Source organism: Ostrea edulis, chromosome 5 (genome assembly GCF_947568905.1).
Source record: "Ostrea edulis chromosome 5, xbOstEdul1.1, whole genome shotgun sequence".
In the NCBI taxonomy this organism is placed as follows: domain Eukaryota; kingdom Metazoa; phylum Mollusca; class Bivalvia; order Ostreida; family Ostreidae; genus Ostrea; species Ostrea edulis.
This window is the reverse complement of record NC_079168.1, coordinates 37,635,817-37,649,726: the sequence shown is the minus strand read 5'-3', so window position 1 is coordinate 37,649,726 and position 13,910 is coordinate 37,635,817. Positions and strand designations below refer to the sequence as shown.

The 13,910-nt window shown below is 34.8% G+C and overlaps 1 protein-coding gene across 43 annotated transcripts in view; it reads left to right on the top strand.

Moving 5' to 3' along the window:
• LOC125652804 (uncharacterized) overlaps positions 1-13,910 on the top strand; it is an 81,381-nt gene that overhangs the window by 65,458 nt on the left and 2,013 nt on the right. The window contains exon 7 of one of the 43 annotated variants that reach the window (XR_008803258.1): positions 4,682-4,753. The exons of the other annotated variants lie outside the window; for them this stretch is intronic. The gene's annotated coding sequence lies outside the window, so the exon portion shown is untranslated. The remainder of the gene's footprint in view (positions 1-4,681; positions 4,754-13,910) is intronic. 43 annotated transcript variants of the gene reach the window in all.

The window sequence follows — 13,910 nt, the reverse complement described above, 5'->3', positions numbered from 1 at the left end:
TTCATTCATCTAATGAATTATACAGGAATGATAAAATATGTTTTAATACCATAAACTTCCCCTTTTAGTATCATTTTATTGTTGTGTTTGAATTGTGTCAATATACCGCAAGATCAAAAAGTTTAACAGGTGAATAAAAAGCTTTACAAGCTAAGCACAGAATGTCCTTGACATGAAGATGACGCCTGACTAAGATGTTTTTCATGTTTGAGAGCACCTGTCCCCTGTACCTACGTCAGACCATTTGTTACTCATCTTGATCACCAAGGTGTTTGTAAGACTTCTCCGTATTTATGCATCAGATTTGGGCCCTATCTCTTTGACTGATCATCTCTCTGTGATTATATGTACGTGAAGAGGACCATCCTGTTTTGACTCTGATTCTTGATTTATTGTCACTCGCTACCTGAAGGGTCAGTGTGGTCTGATTGTATCAGATTTGATGAAACCTCCATTTTGGCCTCTTCAGTATATACATTTGAACGTTCAATATCTGTTCCAGAATATGACTCTGTGATCAATATAGTGTGTACATTTGTAAATCTCTTAACAATTTTATCAGAAAGGTAAAAGTTCAAATTGAAGTTTCATAAAATAAATTTCATGTAAATTTATCTAAAAAATGTTTACACTTTAATGACTTTGAATAATTCAAAGCACTGGTTATGCAGTCTAGCTTAACAAATACAGAAACTTGATCAATATAGAATTCTGATTCTGGATATTAACAATATTGTTATTATAAACACTAAATACTACTACACTGTAATATAGTCATCTCTTAAAGTGACTTATTAGATTTGATTGATCATTTCATGGCATACCATAGTACTACTGGTCATCTCTTAAAGTGACCTATTGAATAAGGTTTCAATAAGGTTTCATGGCATACCAAAGTACTACTGGTCATCTTGAATGAGGTTTCATTGCATACCAAAAATGTCAATGGTGGTGAATGAAGACTTATTTAGACCCCCCCCCCCACCCCCAATCATCTTGATTTACAGAGCTGTGTACTTTTGCTACTGTACATTAGAGACCATCGTCTCCTAGTGTTCTACCCCATTAGTAAGGCTCTTGCTAAGTGGTCAGTTTTCCTGTAACTTTCAAGTGTGGGAAGTTGATAAATTGGAATTTACCCCCTCCTTTTACATGCACTTCTATATCAGGTCAAAATGATTCATTGATTCCTTATAATCTCTGTGAACTTCTCAAAACTGATTGGCACACAGTTCCCAGTTACGATCCCCGTTTTTATATTGACATAAACATCGACAATGATTTTCGAGTGCCTTTTCTAGCTTTTGATGTATTTACCAATATTCTTTAAGTATATTTCCTGGACCAATGTTATTGCAAGGATTTCTTAATATTCGATATTTGATGGAAGTTTTTTAGTCGATAGGCAAAACTGGATCATTTGACCACCAACTAATGTGAAGATTGTGTAGGGGATACTGACATTAAGCTGTTAGTTTTTCAATATTCCCTCACACACCTCATTACTGACAAGCCGGATTGGGACTGAACCTCTGTTAATACCCCTTAAATCTGTTTTGAAGTATATTTTTCAGTCCTGCATTAAGTAAGAGAAGCCCAGTGGGTCTTCTCTGCAAGACAATAGGCTTACTGTCAAGAAGGGCCTATCTTATCTCCAGATTTGAATGTTTAAGCTGGATGGATTAGCCATTTTGATGTGCACCCCACCTTTTGTTTTAAGTCGGCTTTACCTTGATTGGGTATTGGACACCTTGAACAAATACATTATCTCTTTTTGTAATAAAGTCTGTGAGATATAAACATTTATTAATCCCCAGTTTAGAATACATCAAAAGTGATAATTATTGCCATGTAAATCCCTAATAACTAATTGTGTTCCACTGCTTTACTAGCCTTCAAAAACTAGGAAATGCTTGGAAATGGTGTAGCTAGGTAGCCTGCCTTCTGTACAATGCACTAGCAGGTTTTGGTCGTCAATTACATCAAAGGCATCAGAAGATTTGTATGGTGTAATTAGCACTTCAAATTTGAACATGAAACATAAAACACAATGTTTACTTATTTACACAAGTGTTCTCTATTCAAGATAGTAATGTAATGGTGATTTGTAGGATAAAATCATTTATTATGTAAGTTACATACATATATCATAACTTTGTTGGACCACAAAGCATTAAAATCTAATGGCTTCCCGCTGTGCCATCATCACTTATCTGCACCAAGTCTCCAGTACTGTGGGTTTTTGGCATGATGCCACTTTTTAAAAATTGGATGTTTAATTTTTCAACATCCTAATCTGTCATATTCCACAACCAAACATTGTTTGGCAGAAAGCCATACTGTCAAGTTCTAGCAACAAAAGGATGCATTTTATAACAATATATATGAATACAACATGCAGTGTCACCACTATAAATTGAATCATAAAGCTTGACAGGGATTTCATGTAATCACTTTTTATAAATAAATTTTCCATTCTTTTAGATACCTATTAAATTTTATATTATCACTTTATAAAATCCCTGGCTTTTGACAGAGCTGGTGTAGATGTACCAGACCGCCAATGTAATTATTGAGGATTAAAGGAAATCCACCGAGAGGAATCAAATGTCCGTTTTAAATTTCGTGTGATTCCCAGTTTTAACAATGTGTAATGATGAAATGACAGAATTGCAAGGGTCAGGGCCAATTACATATTGAAATGTGGGGATCAAGTTTTTATTTTCCTCAGCCCTATAGTTTAAGCTATTTTGAAGGAAATCAGATCCTCTTGGCAATAATGTATCAGAGGACTAGAAAGAAGACCAGTTTGTTATTAAATTTAGGAAGAAATGAGAATTCCTAGGTGCTGGTTATACACCTACAACTTATTACTTGGATCTAAATTAGTTTAGTTTATTTGATAAGATTTGAGTCATACTGCTGTCCTCTTTCAATGCATAGAGGATTTGTAACATGTTTAAAAAGTCTGTGTATATGCGACTACACAATCTGTGAAATGTTCTTGGTGTCTTAGCGGTTATAAATGTATTTTCTTGTCAAATGGATTCAAGCGTGATTTTTTCCACAACAGTGCATCAATGTATTTTCTTGAATTAATCATTTGTCTTGGTGGCGTTTCTAGAAGTCTACCTGTGCATGTTTTCTGTAGGATTTGCTGGAGTTCTTGTCAGCTGCACAGGTGTAAATGTCACATTATTGTACAGGACAGTATCTCTGATTTAGAGCAGATTTGAGCAACAGATAGCAAATATCTGCAGGGGAATTCACAATGGCACCTAAAAGATAATGCCCTATCTCCTAAACAAGTCCTTGAGTTTTAAAGATTAAACAGGCTCTGTGTTAATTCTGTTAAACAGCTATTGTCAGTCTATAATTTTCTTTTTTCAGTGCAGGTAACAATTTGGATTTTCTCTTGCTTTTTGAAAGCTAAAACCACCCAAATTAAAAGAATTGAGCTAGCGACTCTCCTTTTTTGATTGTGTAAACACTGTTAAGAATTCGAAAGTAGTATTGACTCAATATCTTCAATGATGAAATCTCCACTTTTTTAAGGAAAATTTCACAGGAAATGAGCCATTGAAATGGATTTGTCAAATTTACTTGCATATCAAGTGTATGGTAAAAATCGATAAAAGATTTCATGACGCTACGCTATTGTCAAGAGGGAAGAGTTGCCTCGATGGTCAACAAGTGTCACACTCAGAGTACATAATTGTATTTGTGGCTATGATTTAAACAGGCATCTTATTTGTATGCTTTTTCATTCATTTGCATATGCAAATTCCACACTTTCAAGATAGATGATAAATTACCAGTATTCCTGTGGTAGTATGACAAGATCTGAGCATAATTTTTAAATCCTACAACCTTAATTAACACAGTTACTTAAGAATTTTTGGTTCTTTTTTTTTTTTTTTTTTAATATTTGAGCAAACAGAAACTTTTCTTCCTTTTTTCCCCAGAACTCCAAAAACCATGTGATGATTAAAGAATGTTTGTGAAATACAACAAGTGTTTTGAGTCATCACACATAAAAAAAATCTAAATGCAGGTTGGTTTGGGATAAGTTATTCAAAAATAACCATGAAGTGAATTAAAATGACAAAGGAAGAATTTTTTTTTTATCTGTGACATGATAAAGAACTTCTTTTTGATATTGTATTGTTTTGTAATAGGAAGTAATTTTCGAAGTGAAACTGTGTATCATCACTTCTGTTTTTTGATTGATTTGAACATGCTAAAAAATATGAATATTTAACACATCAGAAACAATAAGCACATCCAAATGGGTTTTGTGGTTTCAACCAAACTTTTATTTAATCGTACAAAAAACTCTTGTTTGCAATCTCCAATTTGATGGATTTTTGATTGTGAAATATGAATATTTATTAATCCTGTGACACCTGATTTTTAAATGTTTTGTGGTGTACATAGTGCCATTACCCCGCCCCAAGTTCTTTATTTCTGTGTATGATAATGTCCTTGTAAACATTTTAATTAAATAAATGTAATCTGACTCATATTTCTCTCCACTGTTTAATGCCAAGCCTTTAAAAAGATTTCTATTATTTGGAGAACGCAATTCATTTCATCATTCTCATATTTTACTCAATTATATTTACAAATACCATTTCCATTTCATTTTGATATAACACCAAGTGACATTTTCAATTTCAAGAACAAGACATGCTTAATTCCCCTGGAAGAACAAAAAGAAATTGAAAGTTTTAGATAAGTTGGAATTTCCCAGGTAAATTTTTCTTTTAGAAATAGCCTTTTTTTATTAATGTAATGTGTTTCTCAAGCATGAGAGCTTAATTTGTCAAGCATGAAATAGTGTGCTCATCACTATTCACATCAGGATGTTCCAGTGCGAGGCTGCCCTGAGGTTATTTTCCCTTCCATAGACCATAGAGAAAATGTTAATGTTCATCAAATTCTACCAGGGCTGAATTCATTAAATGGATACCTGTAAAACACCAGGAGAAAAATCATATTAGAGAGGGACAGATTAGATGTGGTGGACCAATAAAGAATTCAGGTGTTCTCTTCAGTTGAGTGTAAGCCATGATTGTACATAAAGCATCACACTCAGATCTGAAATTAGTACCGCTGTGTAATGTGTCAGTTATCAGTATGTCTCCTCCATTTCATTGAGTTTTGAGAATCATCAGCAAACACAAAAATTACTTATTGCATTGTTCGTGCGTGAGAGAGTTTTGTTCCTACTATTCTGTGTATATATTCATACACCAAGATATATGGTGGAAGAGTTCTAGACAAAATTCATTAGACAACAGTATTAAAAGTTGAGTAAAATGTTACAGTGATTTTTTCTTTCGATGACAATTTAGCTGTCTATAATTAAACTTCTCCCGCTAAGTGAATGAGAGGCTCTTACCAACACTTGATAAAATTTTATGAAGATGTTTGTCCATGATAGCCAGCAACACATTTATTTCTATCATACAATTATAGAAAGTTTATTTTCAACCCAAGAATATATCGGCATATCGGGGATCTCTTCCGTTTGAACAGACATAGCTGTAGATCAGTCACATTTGTTGATATTGAATCATTAAGAACATTGAACTTCCACCCATTCTCTCAGATAGTTGCGCCTAAAGGACTGGTTTGTGTCTAGTAAGAAGAAAGCTTTAACAGGACAATAAGGACAGACTATAGAGATAGCCTATCGGTGGTCTGGTTATATTAACTGTCGAATTAAAATTTTAATGAAACCTGGACCTATAAAATGTTACCCTCTTCCATTTCAACAAAATCTTGAATAAACATTCTCTTTTCAAGGGATGCAATACTGCCACACAAAGGGCCTCAGAGATAGGGGTATACCATTATCAGGTCGGCCTACACTGGACATCGCAATCCACGATGCCGCCGCGTATCAATACGTGTCTTATTTGTTTGATAAAAAAATTTTGAAGTTTAAAGTAAAGATTGACAACGTTTGGTATCTGTATAGCAGGGTATTAAGATGCCGTTTCCGGTCTTTTTACGTCGAGTATCATTGATAAAATCTAAGGACTTTTTTCATCCAATGCAAGCGTTAAAGTTGGCCTGACGTATCTGGTTGTCTTTTAAATGTGAATAACTGGCATGGTTACTAAAACCACAATTTTCGTCTTCTTTTTAAATAAGGTGATTCCGCTCTCCCATCAAGTATGTCTTAGTATATGCTCAATTTTTTGAATTGAGTTGAAACAGTATATATCTACTACAACCACCCAGAAAAAAATGTGGGACATAGCTTTGAGAATAAAAGTATTTTATTTTTATAATAATACTGGGTTTTCATCTATAATAGATATCCATCCGTCACAATGAATAATGAAGCACTCGTAAGTTTTTTTTTCCCTTTGACGAAAGTGTGGTTGCGGTGTTGGAAACTCTAATATTGCGAGTCAAGGCCTTGCTCTCGTTCATTGCAATATTCAAGGATCACTTGCTGTATATCATTAACTGAAAATCGGCCAAAAAGGGGGATTTTAATCTTTTTCTTTCACGTCGAAGATCGGTTTTGTTTGTTTAAAAAAAAATCGGTGATCGTAAGCTGAAGGAAACAAATAGAAACCACTGGAGTTATTGATTTCTACAAAGACATGATTCTAATTCACAGATAACATCGCTCAAAGATACTTAATTTACCTGGGGGATAAATTTTCTTTCAAAATCTGGTTGGGATCCAATATTTGTCAAATGGGACCTCGAAGAAGCTAATAGAAAACCATGCAATGAACTACTTTATAACACTGACAATATTGTGCGATTTAAGTGATTTTCTTACTGTAATAAAATCACAAATGTAAAAGGTCACCCTTTTGTGCTGATGTATTCGATTTTTATAACTGTAAAATTAGGTTACTATACATAGGCAATATATAGAGGATAAATTCTGCGCTTATTGATGATTGTAATGATTATGACCGATTCCGCAATTTGAACAGTTCTTATCTTCATATGAGAGTATGGAAGGTCTTTTCCCCTGTTTTTTAAATAGATTTTGTTATCTTTTTTCATTTGAATTGCGGTAGACTTATATTTTTCTCTTCCTCTTCGTCACATATGGCACTAATTTTTCCGATCGTATTTTTGGTTACAATATTGTAGACAAATTACATGCATGTAGCTTGAATTTGTATTTCATTTTTTTGATGTGTGAAACTCGTGCATACATGTACGTAATTTTGCGTCTTATACAATGTTCAATATTTTTCTCTTGATACATTTTTTACACTAAATATTATTTCAAACATCAAAAATATACAGTTACATGTTCTGTAAACCTTGATTGATATGATATATTGATATGTCCTTCTGGGGGGAAAAACCCGGAAAGAAGTGTAAATATCAAAATTTTAGAAATGAATAGGCAAGAGAACAAAAACTAAATCTTTTCTGTCTCCTCTCTTCTCCCTCTCTCAATATAAATGCAGGAATCTTATCCATTTTATATTCAAATTTATTCAAATCTGCACATATCATCCTAACCAAGCTCAACCGGAAATTTTAAACCTTTCAGTGTCATTATTCTCTTATTTAAAACTACGCCTTGGCCTGTGAAGATAAAATGCATGCAAGGCTCCTTGGAATAACCGTCCCTTTAAGTAAACACTACTGGGTACCACGACACCGTATTTTTCGAGAAGGGTACTGCTCAGTATTTTATTTTATTTTTAATGTTGAAGAAATATGTTTATCGGTGATTGCGCCTTTCTCACGTACATGTTTATTAGTCTATTCAAACAGAGGTGTGCATAATAGAAATAGACACAACTAAACATAAATATAACTTCAAAAGGATACTCTTTTAGTCGGTTCAACAGTCTTACTCATTCGGTGCAGCGAGAACTATAAATATTTCATCTCGTTTTGAAGGTCGTATTTCTCTGAGTAGAAACTAGTTACGGAACGTGCTCAACGTCTGTTAATCCATACCCTGAAAAAAAAAAATGGCCATTACATAACGACCCATCCGCGGTAACTGCATTTTAAGCGCTCATTGTTTCTTGGATGTTTTGTGAGGACCCATGATTTGTGGCCGACAAAAATTTGATATTGAAAATCACGAAGGGTTACAGTTTCAATTTAATGTGACGAGCCATTTCCTGTCCTGTGTTATCGGTATTTTTTATCGGGTGACCTATTACATCGATAGTGCTACAGCAAATTTTTATTCTGACCGAAGTCATTATACTTCCATTATCTGGGTCATTGCAAAGCTGGAAAAGAGTAATTACATTTTATGAATTGATTGCCATTCATTCATGAGAAATACCACGACCTTGGTAAAAATCTATATTTAGATAACGGGTACGGAAACAATATTACGCAATTGGCGTTGAAAGTGCGTAGGGGACGAGTCGCGTAGGTGATAGATTAGCCTTACAATCTCCTTAACCATAAGAAATAAGGATCCGTATACTATGTGTTATTGCCCAATTTATTGGGTCGAAATGTTGGTTTCCAGACATTCTTTTGAGTATTTGGATGATAGACATGCCTGGTTAACAATACCATGAAAGCCTGCTAGTGTCACATTTTATCTGTCTCTCTATTTGACAGGGATTTTTTTTAAATGGAAGAGATTTGAAAATACGACTGCAATTGAATTTTTAGCCGATTTAAAACAAATAGATCTCTAATCCCCTCTGAAGTGCTGGAGGGGAGACCATACAGTGGGTGGAACCCACTGAGAAAGAGGATTAACATCATCTTTAGGTTGATATCGGTAGTGTTTCCCAGAAGGATGCATTAAACGACGTCAACAAGGCCTCCATTCTTCACACACTTTCTATTTATTCCTTACATTTAACACCAAAGGCGCGCTTTTTTTTAAAATTTAATTGGAAGCGTTTTGGGGGAAATTAATTTCTGAGAGTTATCATTGATTATATAGAATAATAGTCTTCATGGTATCTATCGAGGTGATGCTTAAGAACTTTACACTTTAAAAAAAGTATCAGAATTAGCTAATGTAAATTGACTAACAGATTAAGATGTCAATATTTATCATCAATTAGCAAACTGGTGAATACTGAAGTACCAAAGGTCTTTGATGGTGTCACCATTGTTTGTATGTCGTGGTTTTTGTATGTACAAACCAAACAAACGTCTGTGAGGCAATGAGAAGTGGCTTTGTGGCCAGTCCATGTCCTTGTCAGCTTTCTCTCAGACCGACAAACACTGTATCATACAAATAACGAGAAACAGCCAAAAAGGACTTAAACACACAAAAGTCAACCATCCATTTGATGCTTTTTGCCGCTGTATAGAATAGATATGGAAAATGTATATGGAATAGTTTTACCCCGGGCATATAGCCCGTCGGTCTATCATTATTTATCCATCACGAAGATGTGATAAAATTTTAACCTGATATTATCAGTATTTAGTGTTCATTATTACAGCTATTCTATACCTCTAACACACTGACATGTCCGTACTATGCAATGACCCATGGCCTCTGTCTGACAAAGTCTGTCATTAAAGTTTTACACAGCGAAAATTACCTTTCTTACGGCTTCTCTTTGGTATATCTAAAGATGTGTAATATGTGTTAATGTTGACGGAGAAATTTGGTCGCGGTGCGTGATGAGAACGTAACTATAAGTTCACCGTTCCTACACTCGAAAGACAACACCTCGACTGGATGCCGTACCTGTCATCTCAGCCCTTACCTTTATTCCAGTAAAAATTACTCTTTATCATGACACGATATGTATAGAGAAAATATTTATATTTTTCTCCGCAGGTCTCTAGTGCTTTTGTGGTCCGTGCCGTAAGTTAGTGACGCAAGAAAGTCTATGAAGTTATTTATTTTTGTGTTTACCATAATTTCGCAAGAGTAATCCAGGTCTCATGTGATTTCGTCACATGTTATCTCTATCTAGCATTCTTTAACCTGCCATGGATGCCCACTAGATAAATGTTTGGGATATGAGTTAATATTACACCGATGCGACTCTTCACAGCCACCAAGTCTTTTGTCAAATTTCAACGGAAGAAATTTAAAGTAGATTGTTATGTAATTGTTTAATCAGCATGGCTTTAAAAGTCTGATTAACCATTTGTTTTGGCTCTTTGTGTAAATTTTATTTCTTGCCACATACACGATCTTTTCTCTTTAAATGACTCCGTTGGATAATTAACTGGGTGTCGCAGACATATATTAATCCGCATTAATTCACTGATACAAGGGAAACGGACACTAGTTTTGAATTTCAAATATCATGGCAATTGTATAAAATTTCCTATAGTTTTGAATGGGAGTACCTTCTGGGCCAAAGTTTTGAAATCGAGACATGCTTCAATTTATATATAAATGTCAGTTTAAAGTGATGATTATTTGACAAAAAACGAAAAAAGATTGCTATTTTTGGAATTGAATATTGATGGTGTCAATACTTTGATTTGTGGACGACGTTTATTAATGTTCTTCACCAGAGAGTACTTTTGAACAGCTCTGGGTTGTTGTATCTGCGTTAATATTTTTAAAATATCTTGTGTATACTCGCTAAGACAAATAACAGGGATAATGCTAGCACCTCCGCAGTCGTGGTTTTATTGACTTAGTAAACAGAAAAGTTAATTTTATAACCACTACCTAAACTCACACCCGGTGCTTCCCTACAGGATTTGTTTTTCTGTGAATGGAGTGCACTACACACTACGCCGCTCAGGTCTATATACCTGTGGGTGTCACTCGGGAAATATATTTACCAAGTTGTTGAGCAGTACATGCTTTTCCATTGGTTTCAGGGTATACTTCCGGTCTGGTTGTACGTACGGTATATACCTTATTTCTTCAAATCATGGAGTGCTTTTGAGTTATTCGTTAAAAAGCTGGATATTCGCACACACGTCAGAAATGAATTTACAATTGTCGAATTGTCGTATATGCCTATTTACACACACCTTTCTATTTGCCCATTTTATCAAAGAAAGGTGGCTCATTAAGAAGAGATCCGGCGTACTTAATCATGTACTATTAGAGCTTACAATGAGTACCCAGCACAGTTTTCAGAAACTGTTTACTTTTCATTTCCAGTCCTAATGACGTCCAAACTCATTTAAACTCCTTTTATTTCCAGTGATATGTCCACTGGGAGCGAGAAATCGCATGCCTTGGCTATTTTGACATATCGGATAGCTTTTCGACACTAACTTGTTAAATTGAAGAAGTATGTCGCTTGACAAACTGGATTAGGAATGTAAGAATGGACAAATTCGTACATTTTGATGCACTTCGTTACTTGAATTTCTGTAATCAATTTTTATTTTGCTTTTGATCCTCACATGCATCAAAATTCCAACAAATTTTATCAATCTATATACAGAAAACACAAAACATATGTCATATGGAATCTGATAGTGGTTCGAGAAAAGGGTCCGATTAAGACGGAACACCCGCGGCAAATACATAAAAGAAACTCGGCTGAAGATTGCGAGTGATTTTATGTAATATGGTTCGATTAGTAACTTTATATTTTCTTGTAGTTGGGGGTGCGATAAGGCCACGTCTGACTTATTTTCCTTTACCGTCTTTACGCAATGATTGCCAATTTTACATAAAGGCTGTCAACACAAGGTTTGTCACTGGGGCACATCAGATACCAGCAATGTTAAAGAACCAGCAACCCGTAAATATTGACCATCTAACCGAGACATCAAACACGAAAATATACAGTGTAGTTCTCGCTTTGTCAGGAATGCATTTCTCCGAGTTGCCTCTCTGACCGTATCAAATTTCTAACATGCTTTTATTTTAAACCCACCCGAATTTCTGATATTGTAAAGACGTCATTTTTTCTCCTTATTGACAGATCGGGTATTTTTCATGTTCGATTGTTTTTTGTGGTTTTGTTATCTTGAACGTAGTTGTTATCACGCAGGAGTGTCTACGGAAATTATTCCAGGAACTGAAAACACTGTCTGAACTGTTGAAAACACTCACTGGTAGGTTCTATCCCCGCCAATCACAAAATGAATTTAGAACGAATGTGTTCGTATACAATTTGTTTGGGGTTTTTTAGAAGTTTAATGACGACACCCTTTCTTCACATTTGATACCCATTTCTATCTTCTTACCCATTTCCATTCAGCGAACACCTACCAAGCCTAAGGGTGCTTCAATATCATTTCTATCACTGTATAGTTTGCCGTTTTGTATAACTGTCTGAGGGTGTCAGTTTTGTATGTACCACGGGAAGGAGACATTCATTTCTTACAGACAATCATTGTGAGCGCTTAAACAATCCGAGCGTTATTTGATAGCTTAAAACTTGATCTTGATGTCATCGTACACGCTGACTTTCAGATGCTGACAATGGCCTCCTGCTAGTGTGTCGCTTGGAGACAGGGACGCACGACCTTTGTGTTTTGGGTTACTCAAGATGCCATCTATACCCCTAATGATCCGTGATTAATCACTACTGTTGTTTATTGTTATTAGGTGTTTTTCTTTCTCGATTTTTCATACACATGATTCTTGATTAAAAATTGTGTCTTAGATTCTCGATTGATAGTCTATATGTCGTTTTCGCTGTCACTTGAAAGAAAATTCATCAATAATTCATACCGATGTATTCGAAAGATAAAGTCAATTTATTCAGTATCATCATGGAGGGGATGTATATAGAATATATAAAGAAAACGCGCTGGTAATTCGTAAGACTTGGAGTGTGTTGCTGTTCTACCTGAAGTTTCTATGGATTTTGAGAAAATTTTGTAGATTATATTCACAAAATTAATTCTCCGGATGTGTATAGTGTACAGTGTCGTTAATTTTAAGGTGGTTTCCCGATATTTGTCCCTTGGGACATTAATCTTATTCGACATGCACCGTATTTCCTTTTGTTCTTGACAGTAATGAAATCAGCTGGAAATATTTCACAAAGTGCAGTGATACCAATAGTAATTATATATATATATATAATATATAATGACAAGCATGTTTTACTGATAACGCGAGTTTCACTTGGAACTATTTAAAGATGTAAATATTTTTACATTTACAGATATCTGAGGGACCCAATGCCCCACTTTTTGGTGCGTGTTATGGAGGTCATTTCGAACATCTCGTCAATAGACACCCCTCTATCAGTCACAATCGAATTCAGATTGTTCAATTGATGAACGATGCGACCTCTTTTTAATCCCCGTGTCTAATCCTATGATGAAACCCACATTAAATCCAGGCACATTTAAACTGCAATTGAAATCTTGTTTTTCTAAATTCAATTTTAATTTCACGATATTTGGGGGTATTTAGATAAGCTGATGGCTAAGGCACTACTTGTTGTCCCTCACTTTTATCGGCAGATGATCTCTTTTGAAATTTTTACAATCTAATTCAAATTTAATTCTTTCCGCTTCAATGGATTTCTAAAATAAAATCAGTTATCCTGAATGTCATCGGTGTGAAGTAGAGAAACGAAGCATAACGTATTATCTGATCATTTGTCATCGATACTGTCTATATTTAGGTTTGACAAAGTCTACATTTGATTGAGTGAATCATTTATTAACTTTAACAATATCCTTATTTCCTATTTCTGCCATTGTTAACACCGAGAGGAACGTGAAGAATATGACGCATGATGACGACACTGTAACGTCATTCTTCGTCTCTACCGAAACCATATTGTTATTTTCCACCTCCTCATACGTATTTTAAAATGTTGGCTTAAGCGTATTTCAGATGTTTTAGACCTGAAAATGATAAGAAGCTTTTTTTTTATTCCCAAAATGAGTATTTGATGTGCATGATCTGCAAAGCGTAACGTACAAATTATCACTAATGATGAAGAATTGCACATATATTTAGCAGGCAATCGTTTTTCTTTACCATCCTTGCTTAATTTGCATTTTAAAAAATGTCTCACGAT